Source organism: Crotalus tigris, unplaced genomic scaffold (genome assembly GCF_016545835.1).
Source record: "Crotalus tigris isolate CLP2741 ecotype Arizona unplaced genomic scaffold, ASM1654583v1 scf7180000018371.15429387391:27106975, whole genome shotgun sequence".
Lineage (NCBI taxonomy): Eukaryota > Metazoa > Chordata > Lepidosauria > Squamata > Viperidae > Crotalus > Crotalus tigris.
The window spans coordinates 19,633,976-19,655,228 of NW_024096970.1; the positions used below are offsets into that span (position 1 = coordinate 19,633,976).

General features: G+C 41.1%; 1 long non-coding RNA gene and 1 pseudogene across 1 annotated transcript in view; one reads left to right on the top strand and one right to left on the bottom strand.

Annotated features, from left to right (window-relative positions):
- LOC120311749 overlaps positions 1-21,253 on the bottom strand; it is a 28,835-nt gene that overhangs the window by 4,805 nt on the left and 2,777 nt on the right. The window contains exon 2 of the long non-coding RNA XR_005557722.1: positions 2,106-2,172. This is a non-coding gene — a long non-coding RNA (uncharacterized LOC120311749). The remainder of the gene's footprint in view (positions 1-2,105; positions 2,173-21,253) is intronic.
- Positions 9,703-10,001, top strand: LOC120311747 (annotated as a pseudogene).

Below are 21,253 nucleotides of genomic sequence, written 5' to 3' on the forward strand. Positions count from 1 at the left end.
GTGTCCTGGATTTCTTTTCCAAAGTACTGTCTTGACAGTATTATGTTTTAGAAAGGACAATCCCTCCTGGCTGGACTTGCCTAAAGGAATCTAAAGTAATTTGTACATGCCTTCCCTCAGGCCTGTAGTGAGCCTAAACATTGGAGGGAGCTGAAAAAGTAAGGGAAAGCTTATCTGATCCCTTAAAGGGTATTTCAGATCGAGGTTGGGGGCAAAGGAAAAAATAGAGGCAGAGAACCTGGGCCTTTTCCCATTGCAAACCTGCTTGTTTATCAAAGAAAGCCCAATTAGCTAGTTTCTTGCACATGAGTTGATATATAGTTTATTAGTTCCCTGAAATAATACTCATATGCTTAATGAGTTGAATGTCTTTAATCAGCTCTAAAAAATGTGCCACTCCTAAATATCAGAGATTTACTATGTTCTTTTCAAAGGGCTTGGCTCTTATACAAATTACCTAATGGACCAAACAAGGTTGTAGAACAGGGGTAGTCAACCTTGGCTCTTTTATGACTCGTGGACTTCAACTCCCAGAATTCCTGAGCCAGCTATGCTCAGAACTATATGCTACTCCATTAACCTCCACTTGTAGCTCCAGGAGCAAGGGAAAATATATCACAAATATATTCCAGTATGATCAATACATTACAGTGCTTTCTCATAACAGAAAAAGCAAGAAACCAAGATCCCCCCCCCAAAAAAAATTAAAATAATAATTTTCATTGAAGAAGAAAGTTATTTATAGAAACAGATGTTATATTTTACTCATCTCTTCATTTCTCCAGAACAAAATATTCTATCAGTCAGTATCAACAATGGCATCCTTCAAAGAGGTTCTTAAAGGGATCTTAAAGGGACGTCCTTTATGAATGCTTAAGATATTTACTCTTGTGGCAGAATCTACTGTTACTGGAAGTAAAGATTTCCAACAATTATGACTTTGAACTTGGTTAGTTCAATCCTTGGATAATATTTTGCTTTTATGACTATGTAAGCATTTCCTTCAAGAATTAAAATTTGAAGATGATAACACAAAGCACAGCTTATTCATGTAGGATACAAGATCCTATGCCATTCTTCAGAGACAAATGTAGATTACATGTGTTGTTTTGTAAGAAGTTAAGCCAAGATTTAGAATTAATTGACCTTATTTTTTCTGTATTAGAAAAAAATTATCTTGATTACAATAATATTCATTTCCTTTTCCTGCAGAGAACTGCAGATTGATTGCTATTTTCTCACTCTTTGCTATTAAGATTCTGAAAAAAAAATCTAATCAGTCTGCTTCTTATTCTATTTCTCAACTGTCTTTCTGATTTTATTGTATATGGTAAAACTCTAACTTTAGTCAAGAGTATACAAACAGGCACTGTGGTTTGTTTTAGCCATATTTTAATTTTTTAAAAAAAAGGCATTTGTAGTCTCATTCATATGTAATAATAGGCCAGAAACTCTGGTTCATAAATTAAAGTGACTGGCTCACCCTATCACACTAAAGTAAAACCAGATAAATCATATTATCTCTTAACGTAATATGTGAACTTATCTAAGGCTACACCATCTGAACTATAAATGTTGGAAGATCTGTAGGTGACAGCAAAGAGATACAGGAAGTTAATAGCTGCCATTTAGTGGCTATTCTGACATTTGCAGACCTGATATGAAAGCCCTAGGTGTCTCCAACCAGACATTCTCCAAATATGGATTCTTCATTTCTTTGGCTATGCTGGCTTGATGGTACCAGGCTAAAGATGTTTTAACAGAATAACAGAGTTGGAAGGGACTTTGGAAGTCTTTTAGTCCAACCCCCTGCTCAAGCAGGAAATCCTATACCATTTCAGACAAATGGCTACCCAATTTCTTCTTCAAAATCTCCAGTGATGGAGCAATCACAACATCTGGAGGCAAGCTGTTCTCATTGTCAGGAAATTTTTCCTTAGTTCTAGGTTGGTTTTCTCCTTGCTTACTTTCTATCCATTGCTTTTAGACTTGCATTCAGGTACTTTGGAGAATAGGCTACCCCCCCTTTTTGCGCACTGTCTCAAATAGTGGAACACTGCTATCATGTATTGCCACTTCTGCTTTTGGTACCTTGGAATACTTACCATTTTCGGAAGGCACTTAGAATTTATCACATAGGTTTGTGGCCATATAAATCAGGAGACTTGAAATCTGTTCAAACAAAGAGAAATCTAGATAAATGGGCTTGCACTGCAACTAACAGAAATCTGGGCAGTGCAGATTTAAATGGTTTGTTCACCTCTATCCACACGTTTGCTGCATGACCTACCAGGGCTTTGTTAATGAACATTTTTTGAAAGTAGAGTCAAACTCTCTGCAAATTCTAAAGCTGTGCACGATATTTGTGCATAACACAGAGAAGTTCCCTAAGGATGGGCTTCAGCACGAGTCTGAAAGCTTGGGAGACAAAAACTCTGGTCCCGGTGAATGACCCAGATTGGTTCCTGCAAGATTATCCTGGGACACGTATATTCGCCTTCATTCATGATATTTAAACCATATCTACATATTGAAAGCTTTCCTCACCTGGAAGTGAATGGAGACACATAGATTAGTTTGCAATTCATACTCAGAATATCTAGTTTGTTATTTATATTGTTGCTGTATTTTGGATGAAAGATTTGACAAAAATAGATTCAAACGTGTCTGGTGTGTCTGGTTGTTTATTCTATACCTTATTTCTCCAAAACTGTTTTATCTGTTACTAAATGTCTTGCTTGCACTTCTTGCTGACTTTTAAATGGTTCTGTTTAATGGGGTCTGGAAGTGCATAATAAGCACATAGAGCAGAAAGCTTGTGATTCAGAAAATTTGCCTGTAATATTCTTTTTCAGCCGTTACCATAGGTACCAGCTTCTTCTAAACACAGTTCTGGAATGCAAGGAGACTAGAAGGGCATTCCTCCTGCTAAGGAATGCAACAGCATCATTCCAGTTAACATTCCCCTGCTTTTTTTTGAGAGAGAGAGAGAAACACAAAGAGAGTGTGTGTCTTTCTTTATTACATTCTTTTTTTCTTTACCCTGAGTCTTGTGCCTTGACCACCTACAGAGCTGATTGAAGCACAACATGGTACATCTTTTTCTAGGCAATATTTTTCTGGCAAACTGCCAGAGGTTTCTCATTGAATTCAGGAACCCTGGCAGATCATAAAAGCACAAAAATCTTATCCCCTGCATAAAGGTTAACCCACATTTCCCCCTGCTGCTCTCAAGACCCTCACAAATCTTTGCTTCTGGGTTGCCAGCATAGAGTAAAAGAATGAATTCAATCAGGTCCTCCATATAATGGCTTGATCTGCAGAGAGATACGATAGCTTGCAAGGGACTAATTGTGGTAATTTCTTGCTGCAAAAATAAAATAAAATAAAATAAAAAAAATCTGAGATACTTTAAGGGTGAACTGCTATTATTGTATAAACCAGTGTTTCCCAAACTTGACAATTTTAAGGCGTGTGGACTTCAACTCCCAGAATTCCACAGCCAGCGTTGCTGGCTGTGGAATTCTGGGAATTGAAGTCCTCATGCCTTAAAATTGTCAAGTTTGGGAAACACTGTATAAACCATAGCAAATTATGCAAACCATTTCAGATCCTTTCCTATTTTTGCTCTTATTTGGACTTCTTTGGTGCTGCCAGTACCTTTAAGTTGTCCTGGGGTGTGTGTGTGAAGGATGGCAAAATGATCCAAGGACAGAACACCTACAATGCAATAGTAGCAACAATAACAACATTAACTATATGGTTGACAGTTTGCTATCATTCCCATATTTGATGCTAAAAACAGTCTCCTGCAGCCTAATGATAGGGCCATGCAGTCTCAACATATCAGGTTAGGAGAGAGAGTTAAACTGACACAGTTGGTGCTATTCCCATGGTTAGAGTTCTGATCGGCATCAAGAAACCTGTACTTAGGTTCAGGTTGAATAAATTTAAGCTAGAATTGGATATTTTAAATACACTATGCTACTGGAGGGAAAAAGAGAGGGAATACTTGATGTATTGATTGTGCTATGTATATATGTTTTGTTCTAGGATGTTTGATTACCCTAGCACCACGGTGTGTCCTGAATACTTTGTTATACGAATTAAAAAAACCAATAAAATTTCCTCAAAAAAAAGAAAAAGAAAGAAAGAAACCTGTGCTTTAAAAACAAAGAGTAACCCAACCATGATGTTCACGTAAGAACTTTTGGGCCCTTCCTTATCTTTCAGATTTACACTGCAGATTTATTGTATACTCATCAGATTTGTGAAAGAAATGACAGGAAGGACAGAATAAAAAAAATTAAGGCTCACAATTATGTATAACTATTTTGTGTGGCACACACACACACACACACACACACACACACACACTACAGTGAATTACAGTTTATGAAATTAACAAATTTTTGGACAGAGATATGATACCCTGAATCTATGGGTTTGGGGTGCAAGCCAAGCTCTTGCTCAACCCCACTCTAATAAGTTGTGTTTTGTTTTTTTTTAATTGAAAATTTTTATAAATTTTAACAAAAAAACAGAAGAATAACAATACAACAACAACATAGACAAGAAACAAAACAAAACAACCCTTTCCCTACCCCCCCCCCAAAACACCCACTCCCTCCCCCCCCTGGAGCTTCCCAGAGCAGAATATAGGCTTAATTAAAAAAAATAAAAAAGTTATATGAAAAAAGAGAGTATAACTAAGATATATGTATGTATATAAAAATAAAAGTTATAAAAAAGCTAAATAATATTTTTATATCCAATTTAAATTGTATAAACTTTATCCATTTATCCCAAACAGCAAAAAATTTCTCTTGCGATTGTTCTTTTAAAAAAGCCGAAATCTTTGCCATTTCCACCAAATAAGACACTTTAAGAAACCATTCCTGCAGAGTAGGCAAAGATTCCTTCTTCCAGTATTGTCCTACTAACAGCCTTGCAGCTGTAATCAAGTTTAACATCAATATAACCTCCTTTGTGCCACAATCAATAACTATACCTAACAAAAATAATTGTGGAGTAAATTTTACCCTCCTCCTAAAAGTTCTCTGAATATTCCACCATATCTTAATCCAAAAAGCTTTTATATTTCTACATGACCACCAAATGTGATAGTAGGTGGCATCCAAACAACCACATCTCCAACATTTAGGCTGTAGGTCAGGGTACATAAAAGACATTTTTTGTGGGTCAAGGTGCCATCTATAAAACATTTTATAAAAATTCTCCCTTAAATTCTGTGCTTGTGTAAATTTAACATTTCTCACCCAAATGGTTTCCCAGGTATCCAGTAGGACTGGTTCACCAAAATTTTGCGCCCATCTTATCATACAATCTTTGATTAATTCTGTTTCTGAATCCAATTCCACTAGAACCCCATAAATTCTCTTAATATAAGTTAGTCTTTGATCCTTCACTTGCTTAATAAGATTTTCATCTTCTCTGAGAAAACCCACCTTACGATCCATCTTCCATCTATCTACTAATTGCCTATATTGAAACCAAGAATAAGTAATGTTTTCATGTACTAATTCTTCCAATAGTTTTAACTGCCAATTTTGTCCATCCCATCTAAGTAACTGTGTATAAGACACCATGTCCATTTTAACCCCTCTTTTTATTCCTTCTATCGCATGCCAAGGTATAGCCCATAGTGGTACTTTAAAATCACTTTTATAATATTTTCTCCAAACCCTAAGTAAAGAAATTCTTATGATATGAGATTTAAAATCCCGATCCACTTTTTTATTAAATATTAAATAGGCATGCCAGCCAAAAAGTAAGTCCCATCCCTCCAAATGGAGTATCTCAAGGTTTGTTAAATTTACCCAATCACTGATTGATGTTAAAACCACCGCATCATAGTATAATTTCAAATTCGGTACCTTGAGTCCACCTCTCTCACGGAAGTCTTGCATGATTTTAAACTTAACCCTTGGCTTTTTCCCTGCCCAAATGAATTTATTGATACCTTTTTGCCATTCACTTAAGTTAATCTCATTTTTCAAAATCGGTAACATTTGAAACAAAAAAAGAAACCTGGGTAGAATATTCATTTTTATCACTGCAATTCTTCCCATGAGAGATAATTGCAACTTCTCCCAATTCCTCAAGTCTTTCTGTACACTGACCCACAACCTTTCATAATTATTTTTAAACAATTTTGCATTAGAAACAGATAACATCACCCCCAAATATTTTACCTTATTAACAATTTCAAAACCCGTCAGGTTAGCCAAAATCTGCTTCTCCTGAATAGTCATATTTTTAGGTAGGATTTTAGTCTTATTAACATTAATCTTAAAACCCGAAACCGAACCATAATGATAAATCAACTGCAATAACTTTACTACAAAGTAGTTAGGTTGCGACAAAGTAACCACCAAGTCGTCCGCAAAAGCTCTTAACTTATATTCTTTTTTGTTAACTTCTATTCCTTTTATTTCCTGCGACTCTCGAATTTTAATCAACAATATTTCCAGTGTTAAAACAAACAACAACGGTGATAATGGACATCCCTGTCTCTAATAAGTTGTGTTTTGAACATACAAAATATTACGTACTGAAAGGTGTGGTAAAATCAAACATGCCAGATCAATTCTAAATAACACTTTGCCACTGTTAGGCCAGGCCAGTTTGTTCTGTGCTGATTCCCTCCACCTGATTCCTTCCCTTGCCTGGCTGGCTGTAACATACGTCTGCCTTTTCCTTGTTCAGACATGTGAGGTCTTGGCAAGGATGATTGGTGGCGGGGGGGGGGGAGTAAAGGGGTTTTAAAAAGTCAAGATGGTAATTGTAACCATAGGATCAAAATCTTGCCTCTTTTAAAAGAACAATATAATTTCAAATGCATGGCTGCCATCTTGACTTTTTTGACCATTCCTACAGACAGCCATGAGCCCTGGATCTCTGCCTTGGGATTTTATCCATCACTGAGACAAAGGAGGTGGTATCTGTTTCTACTCTACAGTTTTTGATGCCAAACCTTTTCTATTCATTCCTGCAAAATGTCCTCCAGTAGCTATTATAGGTGACTAAGGGGATACCTTGTCCAGAAACGGGGCACAGTAAACATTTTGGGTCACAAAGCACTCAGATTGATATTTGATAGCAGTTGTTGCTTTATAAGAACCTACTGTTTGCTGGCTGATGTTCTTTTGTTGCTCTGCTTTGTTTCAGGGTAGAAACTTCCAAAGAATTTAGCTTGAATTCTCAGTGACTTCCTGGGACAGGTGTGATTCATTAGCCCCTCCAGTGCTTTTTTTGTAAAAAAAAAAAAAAAAAAAAGTGCTGGAACTCACACAAGTCATACAACCCGCCTTGCCTACCCTACAGGGTTCCATCCAAAAAAGGTGCCGGAACTCCGTTCTGGGCATTCTATGTTCTAAGTTGGGCTCCCCAACTTCTTCCTTTAGTTCTGACTGTACCACTGTATCTTTGTCATACAGGCACCTAAAGATTCCTGCCTTTAAATTCATGCCATGCTCTGGGGGAGGGAGAAAGAGTGAGACAGGGTGGAATAGGGTTGACCTTCCCTGCAAAACTCTTGAATGGTTGATCTGTGAATCTTCTGGCAAAATTGGGTAAGTAGACACATTCTACAGTTCTTCCTGAATAATTTAATGTTTCAGGTGATTAGCTTGCCCCGAGCACATTTCTTAGATTCTTTTTCTTCCTCATTCTTTCTCAATTGCATGCCTTCAAAATAGGCTGGATTATGTCTTCAATAGTATTCCAGCCAGTCTGGTTTTTAAAGGGTGATGAGACCACATTGGGGAGCTTTGGATTGGGGAATATTGATGTTGAACAATGATGAACCTAGCACGATCTCACGTTTTATTCTGAAGTTTGGGGTATTCTTCATGAAGTGGGAAGAGGGGAGGTGTTGCAACTATGGCTTTATTTCTCCCTGCCTTGGCTGTCCTGCTGCATGTTGAGCAGCACACTTAAGGTCAAGCTTGCTCAGGGAATGGGGGAGAAGGCAAAATGCGCATCTGAAAAGGCAAGAGAAGAGCTACCATTGCCCAGGCTTCCTTTTCCATCTCCAAATTCCCATCTAGTGACTTCCCATCATCCCTTTTTCTACAACACCACTCAGAACCCCTCTATGAGGGAGATGGGTGGTTAAGAAGCTTGATATATAAATAAGTAATTCTTTCTTTTCTCCAGAAGGGATCTAGCTGGCCGACCTATCTTAGACAAAGTAATATGGCAGACCATGTGTTGGGGGCATCCCTCTTGCTTAACTAGTGTTAAAATATGGGCCATCTGCTTCTCAATTTGTTTCTAATCACAGAAGAAACAAGTGATCATATTTTGTCCTTGGGCAGAAAAGTAGGGTTGATTCTGATAAACACTGTCCTAAGACCTTTCTCTGCTGCTGAGTAAAGGGCCATCAACCCATCCTTAGCTTGGTAGAAAATTATGCCAGCATGAAATTTGCTGATCGTGACTTACCTCCAGGATAATTTTTTGTGTGTGGCCCCAACGCCAACCTTCCCCTAACAGTAAAAGAGCCAGGTATGAAGGATTGCCTCCCCCCCCCCCCCAATGATCCATGATGATTACTTTTCACTTTATGGATTTTTCCCCACCCTTGCTTGAAGTTTAGATTGCTATCTTCTCTTGAAGGATTTCCCTTTCCAGGCAGAAGAGGCAAAAATATATCAAAAGCAGAAAGAAATGGGGGAACAGCTATGAGAAGAACAGTGAAAAAAGTAGCCCTGCTTATTCTACGTTCACCTTATCAGCAATAGCACTCAGATTTATATACCACTTCACAATGCTTTACAGCCCTCTCTAAGCAGTTTACAGAATCAGCATATTGCCTCCCCAACAATCTGGATCCCCATTTTATTGATCTCGGAAGGCTGGAAGGCTGAATCAATCTTGAGCCAGTGAGGATACTATACCAAATCTAGGTTTAGTATTGTGTATGTGTGTATGTGTGTGTGTGTGTGTGTTGGTATGTATTCATACCCCTAAGTCAAAGTATCTCTAAATAAGATATTCCAGTCTTTGCTTAATGCATGTGTTATGCTCTACAAATGATTAAATTTCAAAAAGCAGCAACAACAAGGCTTTCAAAAACTGTGGCTTTTTAAAAATGAAAGAAGGTGGGAGAGGGGGGTTGAAGGACTCAGTTATCTCTAATCTAGTGTGAAAAAGCTACCAGGAAACCTTCAAATGATGGCCTCTTTTTTAACTCATCTATTTCCTGTGGTGTATACGTTCACTACATACATACTGGCGTCATCATGTACTAATTTTATGCATAAGGTCGGGATTTCCCAGTTTAGTGTGCCTAAAAATAGCATTAGATCTTGCTTGGCAACTTAGAAAGCTTTAGAGTTAAGCAGATCAACCAGATAAATGCAGTCAGCTGACCATTTGTACTCTGATTTTCTGCTAGAATATTTTAATGGAGAATTTAATATATAATATTGAGATAATATGATCTCTGTGCATATTTTCATAGTAGTAATGCAGAGGAACCTATAGCGCTACCTGGTACCGGATTATTAGTCTTCCAATATATTATTGTCAATGCTAAACAGAAGCAGTTATTCGGACTTTCACATTGACTTCATTCTTAATCCAATATAGGGATATCAAACACTGAATTTTGGATTTTCTGTATGCAAAGCAGAAAACTACTAGCTCTTTGTCTGCTGCCGTTGGGGTAGCCGGTGGCCGCGTTGGACGATGTCGTCCCATAAGACTTTCAAGATGAAGCGGTTCCCCACTAAGAAGCAGAAACAGAACCGTCCCATTCCAAAGTGAATTCGCATGAAAACTGGCAATAAGATCAGGTACAATTCCAAGAGGGGGCATTGGAGAAGAACCAAGCTGGGCCTGTAAAGAGAAGCAGCTGCAACCTTCGCCATGTCTGTCTGGCAGCCAGCTTTTGTGCCCCAGGATGCCTCCCTTCTAAACAGAGCCCTATTTTCAAGACTGAATCTCCTCATATATTGTTGAATCTCCTCATATATCTCCTCATATACCTTTAACATTTTTATTTCCACAAAGAGGTTTCCAAAGGAATTAAAACCAAATAATTCTACTACTAACCAAGAGTCTTCCATTTGGCTTTTCATAACTTACTTATTTGTTCAATTATACAGGGGTTCTCAACCTTGGCAACTTTAAGACTTGTGGACTTCAACTCCCAGAATTCCTCAGCCAGCAAAGCTGGCTGAGGAATTCTAGGAGTTGAAGTCCACAAGTCTTAAAGTTGCCAAGGTTGAGAACCCCTGAATTAGTATCTCACTTTTTAAATGTAGGAACCCAAGGGAACATATCAATACTCCTTTCTCCTTTTATCCCACATTATCAAGCCTGAGATAGGTTGGGCTGGAAGACAGTGATTCACCCAGTGAGCGTCTGTGGCTGAGGGCGGACAAGAACCTGGGTGGCCTCCCACACCTAACCCCATGGTGCATGACACAGCACTGGCTCTCAAATGCTGTACCTCCGGTGAATCTTAACCTATGGAGATATTCCAGTTGATACTAAAAAAATAATTGCATGCCGTTATTGCACCCACTTGTACTTCCAGATTGGAGAAGATGAATGGTACATTAAATGATGCAAGTTTTAGGTTCACATTATATATATGTGTGTGACCTATTCCTGTCATTGAGAGCTATGATCAGAAATTATGAACAGTAGAAGATTGGACCAGTTCTCCTAGTTGTACACAAGATGAGATCATGACTGTCTGTTCTGCACTTCTTTGCTAAGTTGGATCCTATTCTTTCTTCACCCTGGCATACTATACAGTACATATTGCTATAATTACTCACCAAATCCGTGCACACTATTTATTCCTTATCTTTTAGGTTATTTATTCAAAGAAACTATGAGAAAATGAGTATCCTTTCTCTTGTCAAATTAACAACAACAATAACAAAAATCTGGCAAAATATAGGCCATTTCAAATTAAAAATAAATTAAAAAATCTTATTAAAAATAAGTTACAGCCTCTTCCTATAAAAGTCAATTTCTAGCCTTAGTTTCATAATGTTGTCACACTCTGGTACTGCTAAAAGACAGAATCTCAAAGACAGGCCTGCTTTGGTCTGGCAACAATCCCATGGGAAGAATCTTCTCTGTCTGTGCTCTCCTGCACAGATACAAGGAGGGGGAGGTGTCTTCATAATGGCCAAGACTTTGAAAAGATGTAGTACCTTATATAGCCCAAATATTTATTTATTTATTTATGAGACTTATATACCGCTTAAGTGCAAGCACTCTCTAAGCAGTGTACACCAGTAAGCAATGTATATATATATTTACAGTGCCCCCAACAATCTGGGTCCTCATTTTACCTACCCTGGAAGGATGGAAGGCTGAGTCAACCTTGAGCCGGTGAGACACACTGCTGAACACAGTCAGCTAAAGTGGCCTGCAGTACTGCACTCTAACTGCTGCGCCACCTCGGCTCATCCAATACTTTTCTCTTTTCCTCTGTGAATTACAGTTCAAGTAGTAATGCTTAGCTGATAAAGCCAAACAGGGTGATTTGAACCAAGAACACTAGAAAATTGCAGAGTTATAGACTAGACCAGAGGTCCCCAACCTTTTGGGCACCAGGGACCCGTTCCATGGAGAAAGGTTTTTCCACAGACTGGAGGATGCGTGGTTGTGTGTGCTGCCTGCATCCTGTGGATGGGGCTTTGCTTGTTTGTGTGGATCAGTTGCTGGCATGCCGCGGCCTGGTACTGGTCCACAGACTGGGGGTTGGAGACCCCTGGACTAGACTAGAAAGGTGAAAAAAATACCCCAAAAGAAGTCAATTGTAAAGTTCATCTAGTTACAAAGGAAATTGAATAGTTTATTAGAAATCAAGCTTGGCTTGAGACTTCCTGGGAAAGTATGGTGAACTCTGCAAAAGAGGCACTCATAACTGTAGCAAAGAGCAAAGAACTGGTGAGTAAACTGGTTCTTTTGATCTTCTTTTCTCCAAATAAGGAGAGGATGGGAGATCATCCATGTGTGCTCTGAATGGCTGCTTCTTGTAAGGAGACTGCAGGACACTGATGTTCCACAGGTCTGAACACTGGGAAATGAAGGGGTTAGTCATCTTGCTCACAAACCATAGCAGAGTCTTTTAAAGGGCACTAAGTCTGCAAGCTTCACTTTCTAATCATTTTCTGAAATTGCATTTTAAATGTCTTAAAGCTATTACAGGCCTTCAGAATAACAAGTATGAAAAGTTGCTCAGAAAGTTTAGTTTCAAAGCTATGATTTTAGATACTGTATTGGATACTAGAGGGGAGTGAAGATTCTAAGTAGAAGGGGAAAAAATATAACCCTGGTTTTAGTGTTGGTCAACTAGGACTTAAAAATGATAAAAATGTCATAACATTGGAAATATTAAAGTTTTTTGAACAATGGAGCCAGACGTCAGTAGCTACAATATCAATAGTGTCAGTAAAGATGTCAGATTCTGTATATAGATTATGTCCAAAGGTTGTTGATGGGTAATGGAATATATGGAGCAAGTTTCATTTAATAGGATGGAGAAAATACCAAAGGTGGAGCAATAAGTGACAGTCTAGGAGAGTGATTTGAAAAACAATGCTTTACTGGATATACAAAAGAAAGTAGCTAAAAAGTAAAGAGGAAATTGCATCTACAAATGAGGCTTGTTAAATTCTTGAAGAGATCTATTGGACAGAATAAAGAAAAAGATGAGAAATCAAATCCTACAACAATATTTAATTGAACTAAAGATTAAAATTGTTAGAAGTAAAAGGAAAAATATAAAGTTGGTTTATTTGATTAAGGTTAAAAGAAAACATTTATTTGCAAAGTTCTGGCAACCCTTTATGGAACTTTTGCTATCACTAACATTGAAATGGTGTTTTATAAATAAGGAATGGACTATGGGATGAACAGGTATTGGTTTGTAATCTTATAAACGTTATTTGTTTGTAATTGTAAATCATTTCCTTATATATTTTTTTCTATGCCATACTTTATTTTTCCCTCTTTTTTCTTGCACTGTTTATTCTTTCTTGCTCTTACTTTCTTACTTCTTTAAGTTTATTTTGCATTGGTTTTCAGTAATAAAAATTCTAAATAAAATTACAAGGAAGAAATCAAGCTTGATTAGATTTTTACAGTTTATCTATATAATTTTTTTAAAGATTCAATTTGGTGCAGTGGTTAAAGCACCAGATTAGAAATTGGGTTACCATGAGTTGTAATCCTGTTTTGGGCATAAAGCTGGCTAGATATCCTTATGTCAGTCATTCTCTCTCAACTCCAGGAAGAAGTCAAGGGCAAACCACTTTTAAAAAACCTTGCCAAGAAAACTGCAGGGACTATTCCAGGCTATCATTAGGAGTCAAAACTGACTGTAAAGAACCAAATAATAATAATTGCTTTGCCAATGATTAGAACACTCCACATAGGAGCAATGTTACAGAGGATGAAAACCCATCCACCAGTCATCATAAAGCAGACATGTCAAACTCGTGACGTCATGTGACGTCGCACAATGTATCGGGACGGTTTTGCCATTGCAGGCAATGGGATGGGCGTGGCTTCCGGATGACGCATCTGGCCCATAGGCTGGCAGTTTGACACCCCTGTCATAAAGCATGGTTTGGCCTTTGTTAGGAGATGAATTATATACCTCCGTTGTAGCTCAAGGAAACCTTGCATTCTGCAGTTGGCAAGTCTTTCTTTCTCATCACCTTAACATTGTTTATATTTCTTAATGAATTTCATAGATATATCTATGAAAATCCATTTTTCTCTATCCAGCATTGGGGATGCCACCCATAAGGCTCATACATTTAAGCCCTGCAGAAAAGAGGCTCATTGCCGAATGGCTTACAGCATTTATGACATGAAACAAGTTACCAACTTTTGTTGTTCAGACCCCAGGGAATATATAATTAAAAATGAATAAATTCTGATTCAATTCAAAACCTAGCCACTAGGCAGGGTGCAACTGAGTCTTAGTGGAAGCCAGGTGTTGTGTCCGGAGCCTGCAAAAGCAGGCTCGGGACGTTTCATTGGTCCCAGGCATTCCAAAAGCTGCCCGGGACCAGACAGAGTGGCGCCAGCCTTGTGCGCATGCATAAGGCGCGAAAATGCTCTATTCTATTGGTGGACGTTGTCCGGGTTTCTGGCCATATAAAAAGGCCTGCATGCCTTTTGTTGTTGTTCGAGTGTTGTTAGAAGAAGAATAAAGAGCTGTTTAACATCGCCATGTGTCTTCATCATTCGCATGCAAATGGAGTACTTAACACTGGCGACAAAGGTGGGATCCTTTGCAAGCTGAAGAAAAAGCTTTAAGGACTTACCCAGGAAGTCCTGAAGAGGGGAAGACAGCATCTGAATCAGCGTCCCAGCCTGCCAGTATAGCGTCGCTGGAGGGTGAGCTTGGCTAAAGGACCCTTTCCCCAATAGCGGTTTGCAGAGGAGCGAGTGGTGAAGGTCGTAATAGTAAGATGGCAAAGATTGGCCGTTTGTCTGATTTTGATGTCTCACACCCAGAGAGATGGAATTCCTACGTTGCAAGGGTGGAGAATTACTTCAGAGTAAATCAAATTAGAGAAGATGGCTTGAAGGCTGCAACTCTTTTGTGTGTCTGTGGACAGGAAGCTTTTGAAATCACTGAGAATCTGGTGGCCCCTGCACCTCTGGAGTCAGTAACATATACTGACTTGAAGAAAATGTTAAAGGAACACTTCCAGCCAAAGTTATCTGTTATTGCTTGGAGGCACGCATTCGAGCAGAGAGACCAGAGGCCAGGTAAATCTGCTGCAGATTTTATTGCGGCCTTAAGGCAAGCAGCCAGATCTTGTGAGTTCAAGGATCTGGAAGAGAGGCTGCGAGATCGCTTCATATGTGGTTTAAGGAACAGAGACTTACAACAGAAGATTTTTGCAAAAGAAGATGTCTCTTTCCAAGATGCGCTACAAGAGGTGACAGCTGAGGAAGCAGCAGGCAGAGCTGTGAAGACCTTATGGCTTACCAAGAAACTTCCAGATACAGCCACCGTCCATCAAGAGGACGTTCGAGAAGGATCGGAAGCAGATCCTGAAGAAGAGGTGGATAGGCTTCACCAGCCAGCTGAAAGGAGACAGAAGGAATGTCCGGACAAGGCCCCAGCATCTCTTCAATGCTTCGGGTGTGGAGGACGCCACAAGCGAGTGACTGTAGGTTCTGCTCCGCCATTTGCAGAGCGTGTGGCAAGCAAGGCCACATCGCATCCATCTGTTTGGGTCACCAGAAGGTCCAATCTCATGAAGAATTGCGTCTGAAAGGTACCAGGGTCCCCAGCCAACATAGGGTGGGTTTCTGCGCATCGTGCAGGAGTATTTTGAGAACAGGGACACATAAGCCCCTTAAGAAGAAATTGTCCATTAACATAAGGTTGCAAGGGGTTCCCTTATCAATGGAGTTGGACACTGGGTCCTCTCTCTCCATTATTTCTATTAACACATTCAAAAGGATATGCAGCAGCAGTGGCCTTCGAGTTAAACACAGGCCATCCAATCTAATACTTACAGATTTTCAGAATTCTATGGTGTGTGTTAAGGGGGAGGCCACCCTTAGAGTACAGCATAAGGATTTTGAGGGTCCCGTAGATGTGGTGGTTGTTGGGGGTGAACGTACGAGTCTTATTGGACTCGATTGGTTCGAGGCTCTGGGAATCCAGGTAACTGGGCTGCACCATTTGCAAACGTTGAGCCCCACAGAAGTCTGCAAGGAGTTTGCAGATGTGTTTAGTTCAGAGCTAGGATCCTACAAGGGGCCTCCAATTTCGCTATGGTTAGACCCAACCATCACGTCCATCAGGGTTAAGCCTAGGAGGGTACCTTTTGCCCTTAAAGGCAAAATTGATGCTGAGCTGGACAAACTGCTCCAGCAGGGCATTCTAGAACGTGTGGACTCAAGTCCCTGGGAAACCCCCATAGTAACGCCTCTAAAGGCTAATGGGGACATACGTATATGTGCAGACTACAAGTGCACACTGAATAAGGTGCTGCAACAGCACGCTTATCCAGTGCCTGTGGTAAGTCACATTCTGGCCTCCCTCAAGGGGGGGGGGCGCATTTTTGTGAAGCTTGACCTGGCACAGGCTTATCAACAGCTACCTGTTGATGAGGCAGCTGCAGAGGCCCAGACTATTGTAACTCACAGGGGGGCCTTCAAGGTCAAGAGACTGCAATTTGGGGTAAATGTAGCCCCTGGCATATTCCAAAGTGTCATGGAGAGCACACTTCAAGGTATTCCTGGAGTCTGTCCCTACTTTGATGATGTCCTCATTGCTGGGGAGTCATCCCAAAATTTAGCAGAGAGTTTAAGGGCTGTCTTGCTTCATTTTCGAAATGCAGGCCTTAAACTAAAGAAGGATAAATGTAAGATAGGAGTCACTTCTACTGACTTCTTAGGATTCAGGATAGATGCTCAAGGCATTCACCCTGCTGAGACTAAATTGCAAGCTATCCAGCAGGCCCCAAGCCCTAAGTCTAAGAGTGAGCTGCAAGCCTTCTTGGGGCTATTAAATTTTTACCATGCATTTCTCCCACATAAAGCTGCAGTGGCAGAGCCATTACACAGGCTCTTAGACAAGCAGGCTCCTTGGCAGTGAACTAAAGTCCATGACAAGAGTTTCAATGAGGTTAAGGTATTGCTCACTTCTAATGCTGTTTTAGCGCATTTCAATGAGCAACTGCCTGTTTGCATCACATGCGATGCATCTCCTTATGGGGTGGGAGCTGTACTCAGCCATCTGAAGACTGATGGGACACAGGTCCCTGTGGCCTATTATTCAAGGACTCTGTCTTCTGCAGAGCGGAATTATGCTCAGATTGACAGAGAAGCCTTGGCCATAGTGGCTGGCATTAAGAAATTTCATGATTTCTTATATGGCTGCCATTTCACGGTCTATACTGACCATAAGCCTCTGCTGGGTTTGTTTACCACTAACAAACAGACCCCACATATCATTTCTCCTCGTATGCTGAGATGGTCCATTTTCCTGTCAGCATATGACTACACATTAGTTCACAAACCAGGAAAAGAAATGGGTCATGCAGATGGCCTGAGCTGATCACCTCTGAATCAATTGGAGCCAGATCCAGCTTCAGCCATTAATATTCTGTCCATTCAGGAGTTGCCTGAGTCTCCCCTCAATGCTAGGGATGTGGCTGCAGAAACTGCCACTGATCACACGCTTACATGCGTGCTGACATGGGTGTTGTCAGGATGGCCTGACAGGTGCCCAGATACTGAGTTCCAAAGCTTCTGGCACAAGAAGCATGAGTTTTCCACTTTCAAGGGTTGCCTGTTATGGGGTAGCAGGGTACTGATCCCAGCTTCATTGAGGTCTAGAATCTTGATCTCTCTGCATGAGGGACATCCTGGCATAGTCAGGATGAAAACTCTTGCACGCAGCCATCTTTGGTGGCCTGGACTCGATAAAGCAATCAAGGCCCAGGTGCACGGGTGCCAAGTGTGCCAACAGTCTTGGCCTGAAATGCCTCAGGCCCCAGTACATAGGTGGGAGGAAACTCAAACCCCATGGTCTAGGGTGCATATAGATTATACTGGGCCCTTTCAGGGGCAATTCTTCCTGGTTGTTGTTGATAGCCATTCCAAGTGGTAGAGGTTGTTCCTGTTTCCTCCACTACTACTGCCAGGACCATCCAGGTGTTGAGAGGAATTTTTGCATCACACGGTCTTCCAGATGTTCTGGTTTCAGATAATGGCCCTCAATTTACCTCTTCTGAGTTCCAGGCTTTTCTTCAGGCCAATCTGATCCGGCATGCAACATTGGCTCCCTTCCACCCGTCCTCCAACAGACTGACAAAGAGAATGGTGCGCACCACCAGAGATGCCCTCAAGAAACTGACTTACCGTAACTGGCATCACAGGTTGGCAGATTTCCTTCTTGCACACCACACCATACCATGCACTGCCACAGGGAAGAGCCCTGCTGAACTCCGCTGGGGTCGCCGCCTCATCACTAAACTGGATAGGTTGCACCCTGACCAGGTGGCTTCATAGGTGTCACAACTGCAGGCACCTAGGAGACTCCAGGTGGGTGATGTGGTCTGGGCAAGAAATTATGGGCCTGGTCATCTCTGGGTCACAGCTGTGGTCTGCAAGGTCTCTGGGCCGTTGTCATATGAAGTTGCCTTGGGAGACGGCCGCGTTCTTTGCAGACACATAGACCAACTGCATTGGAGACTGGACTCTCACCCTTCCACTCCTGGCTCTGCTCTTGGGGGGGGGAGGAGGACCATAACATGTATTCTGGGTCACAGCTTCACAGGCTTAACAGGCCATCACTAGTTGCTACTGAGGCTATTTGGGATTCATCCCAACGATCCGCAAGTGCTCCTAACAGGAATTCACGGGATAGGGGGGTCATCCCACACATCCATGATCACTCCAGACAGGGAGTCACACTGGGGGTATCCACAGTATTCATATATGTCAGATAGTGCTCCAGACAGGGAGACTGACCAGGGGTATCCACACAAATCACAAGCAGCAAGAGAAAAAGAATTCCATCAGGAGTGCTTGCCAAAATCCCCAATTGCTCCCAAAAGGAGGTCACCAGCAAAGGGGGTTGCCATGGAGGCGACTCCTGACTCTGGCACCTTGGGCACGTGTTTAGGGGCCACAGAGTATTGAGGCACTTCCGATACCCAGTCCTCTCCATCTGCTGGCCTTGGGCTTGAGGGACAGTGTTCCCAAGAGGGGTCCATTGTGGACTCCACCCCTCCATGGTATGCTGGCTTGGACTTAGAGGGTCCAGCCAGCCAGCAGCAGGGCAGGTCAACCAGGTATGCTGGCTTGGACTTAGAGGGTCCAGCCAGCCAGCAGCAGGGCAGGTCAACCGGGTATTTGGGCAGCAAAGTCCTGACCTGCCTTGCCTGGTAGGCAAGCAGGTAGGCCAGGCACCCCCACTGGGGTCACTTGGGAATTTAGGGCAACAACGCCCTGGCCTGCCTAGCCTGGTAAGTGAGCAGGTGGGTCAGGCAATCTCTCTGGCCCTTAGAAGGTCGCAGCAGGCCAAGTGCCCACCCAAACATCTGAGAGACTTTGTGAAGTTGCTGTCAAATCATGAGGGTTCTGTTCAGGAGGCCCCTGAATAACGGGAGTAACTCGGGTAGATTATTTTGTATTATTTTTTGATTTCGAATACATTTATTGTATGAATAAAGTTGAAGGGGTTTTGCCTGAGTATTTCACATTCCTTGCATTTGATTAATGAAACTATATAACACTCTTCCCAATGTATGACGTACATGTGTGTGCACAGGTATGTTCCATCTAGGGGGGAGAGGTGTTGTGTCCTGAGCCTGCAAAAGCAGGCTCGGGACGTTTCATTGGTCCCGGGCATTCCAAAAGCTGCCCAGGACCAGACAGAGTGGCGCCAGCCTTGTGCGCATGCGCAAGGCATGAAAATGGTCTGTTCTATTGGTGGACGTTGTCCGGGTTTCTGGCCATATAAAAAGGCCTGCGTGCCTTTTGTTGTTATTCGAGTGTTGTTAGAAGAAGAATAAAGAGCTGTTTAACATCGCCATGTGTCTTCATCATTCGCACGCGAATGGAGTACTTAACACCAGGAGTGGAGTGAGAATGATTAAATGATTACCTTAGGAAATACTCAGAAACCACTACAGTACTGAAAGTTAAATACTTAGTGGAAAAGTACATGCATTGTTTTTGTTTTCTCTGGGTGTTCTGCTGCTGCCGAGAAAGGTGATGTAGGTCAGGTGTATGGTTTTCTGTATTTCCTTTTTCTCAAGGTATCATTTCACTGCTGTTCTTTTTTCTCCCTGAAATGAAGCACAGGAGTGATTCACCCAACCAAGGATTCTTTGAAATGTGGTAATAACCCAGTGCTGGGCCACTAGATTTAGTTGAATGATAATAATCACACAAGGCCATATAAGTTCATAAGCAAATATCTAACTTTGAGCACTTCTGTATGTGGTTTTTATACCACTCTAAAACCAGCACTGCACCAGTATGATCTAAGCTACTGGCTTGGCAGTTGTGTTGATTTATTTTGATCCCTTAGCACACTAAGAATTGCACTGAAGACAATATTTCATTTAAAAAGGTTGTGACTTTGCTGACTTTATGAGAAGTCTGTTTCCCATTTGGGGATTTGCCATTAAATGTAGCTGAAGGATAGCAGTGGCTTGCAACTCTCCTTCATTTGGAACAGTTCAGAAATTGGAAATCACCAGGGAAATGAACTCTTAGTAGTCTAAAAATGGACAAAGAAGACAAAGAGCATTGACCGAATTCCATTCTTTGCACTCTAGTATTATTGGAGGAAGCAACAATACTCTTAATGCTTTTGAGATCAGTAATAATGAAGATGATTTTTGCTTGATTTCAAACTGCTTTTGAAGGACTGGTAGGTGGAAATGATGGCAGTGCAGGAATGCCCATGGTTATTATTAAAACAAGTGTCAACAATGATTGAGAGTTTTCTTTTTTATGTGGACAATAGAATCAAATAAAAGGACAGGTTTTGTTATTGTAGAACTTGTCCCCATGAGAAACTTATCTAGATCCGGTGTCCTCAACTCCCAGTCTCTGGACCAGTACCAGGCCGTGGCATGCCAGCAACCGGTCCACACAAACAAGCAAAACCCCATCTGTGGGATGCAGGCAGCACACAAAACCATGCACTCTCCGGTCTGTGGAAAAACCTTTCTCCACAGAACCAGTCCCTGGTGCCCAAAAGGTTGGGGACCTCTGATCTAGATGTAACATACCAGTGTCTTCATGTTACTGTATGACAATACAACAAATATTCCCTACAGTTTTATGTTCTACAAATATTCCCTACAGTCTTTGCCAACTTCTTGCTCCCAGGATACGCTATGACTGCAGCCCCCAGAATCCCCAGCCATTCAATAGTACTGACTGGACATTCTAAGGCTATATTTACATAACAGATATTATTATCTTACCTATGGTTTATCCAATTGACTGTGTTCAGACAATACTCTCTGTTGTTTGTGCCTATGGGAAGCCAACAAACCACACATGAAGAATTTGCAAAACAGTCATTGCCTTACAGTGATATTAAGGTAGTGTTTCCTCTTTTAAGCTCACAGTAAAAAACAACTGCTGGAAAATACATTAAATCTGTGACTTCACTAGTCCTTACATTGGAAACAAAAATAGTAGGCAGTTTATAATGGGTTGGACAGAGAGGCACTCACTGGCCATTTCAGGC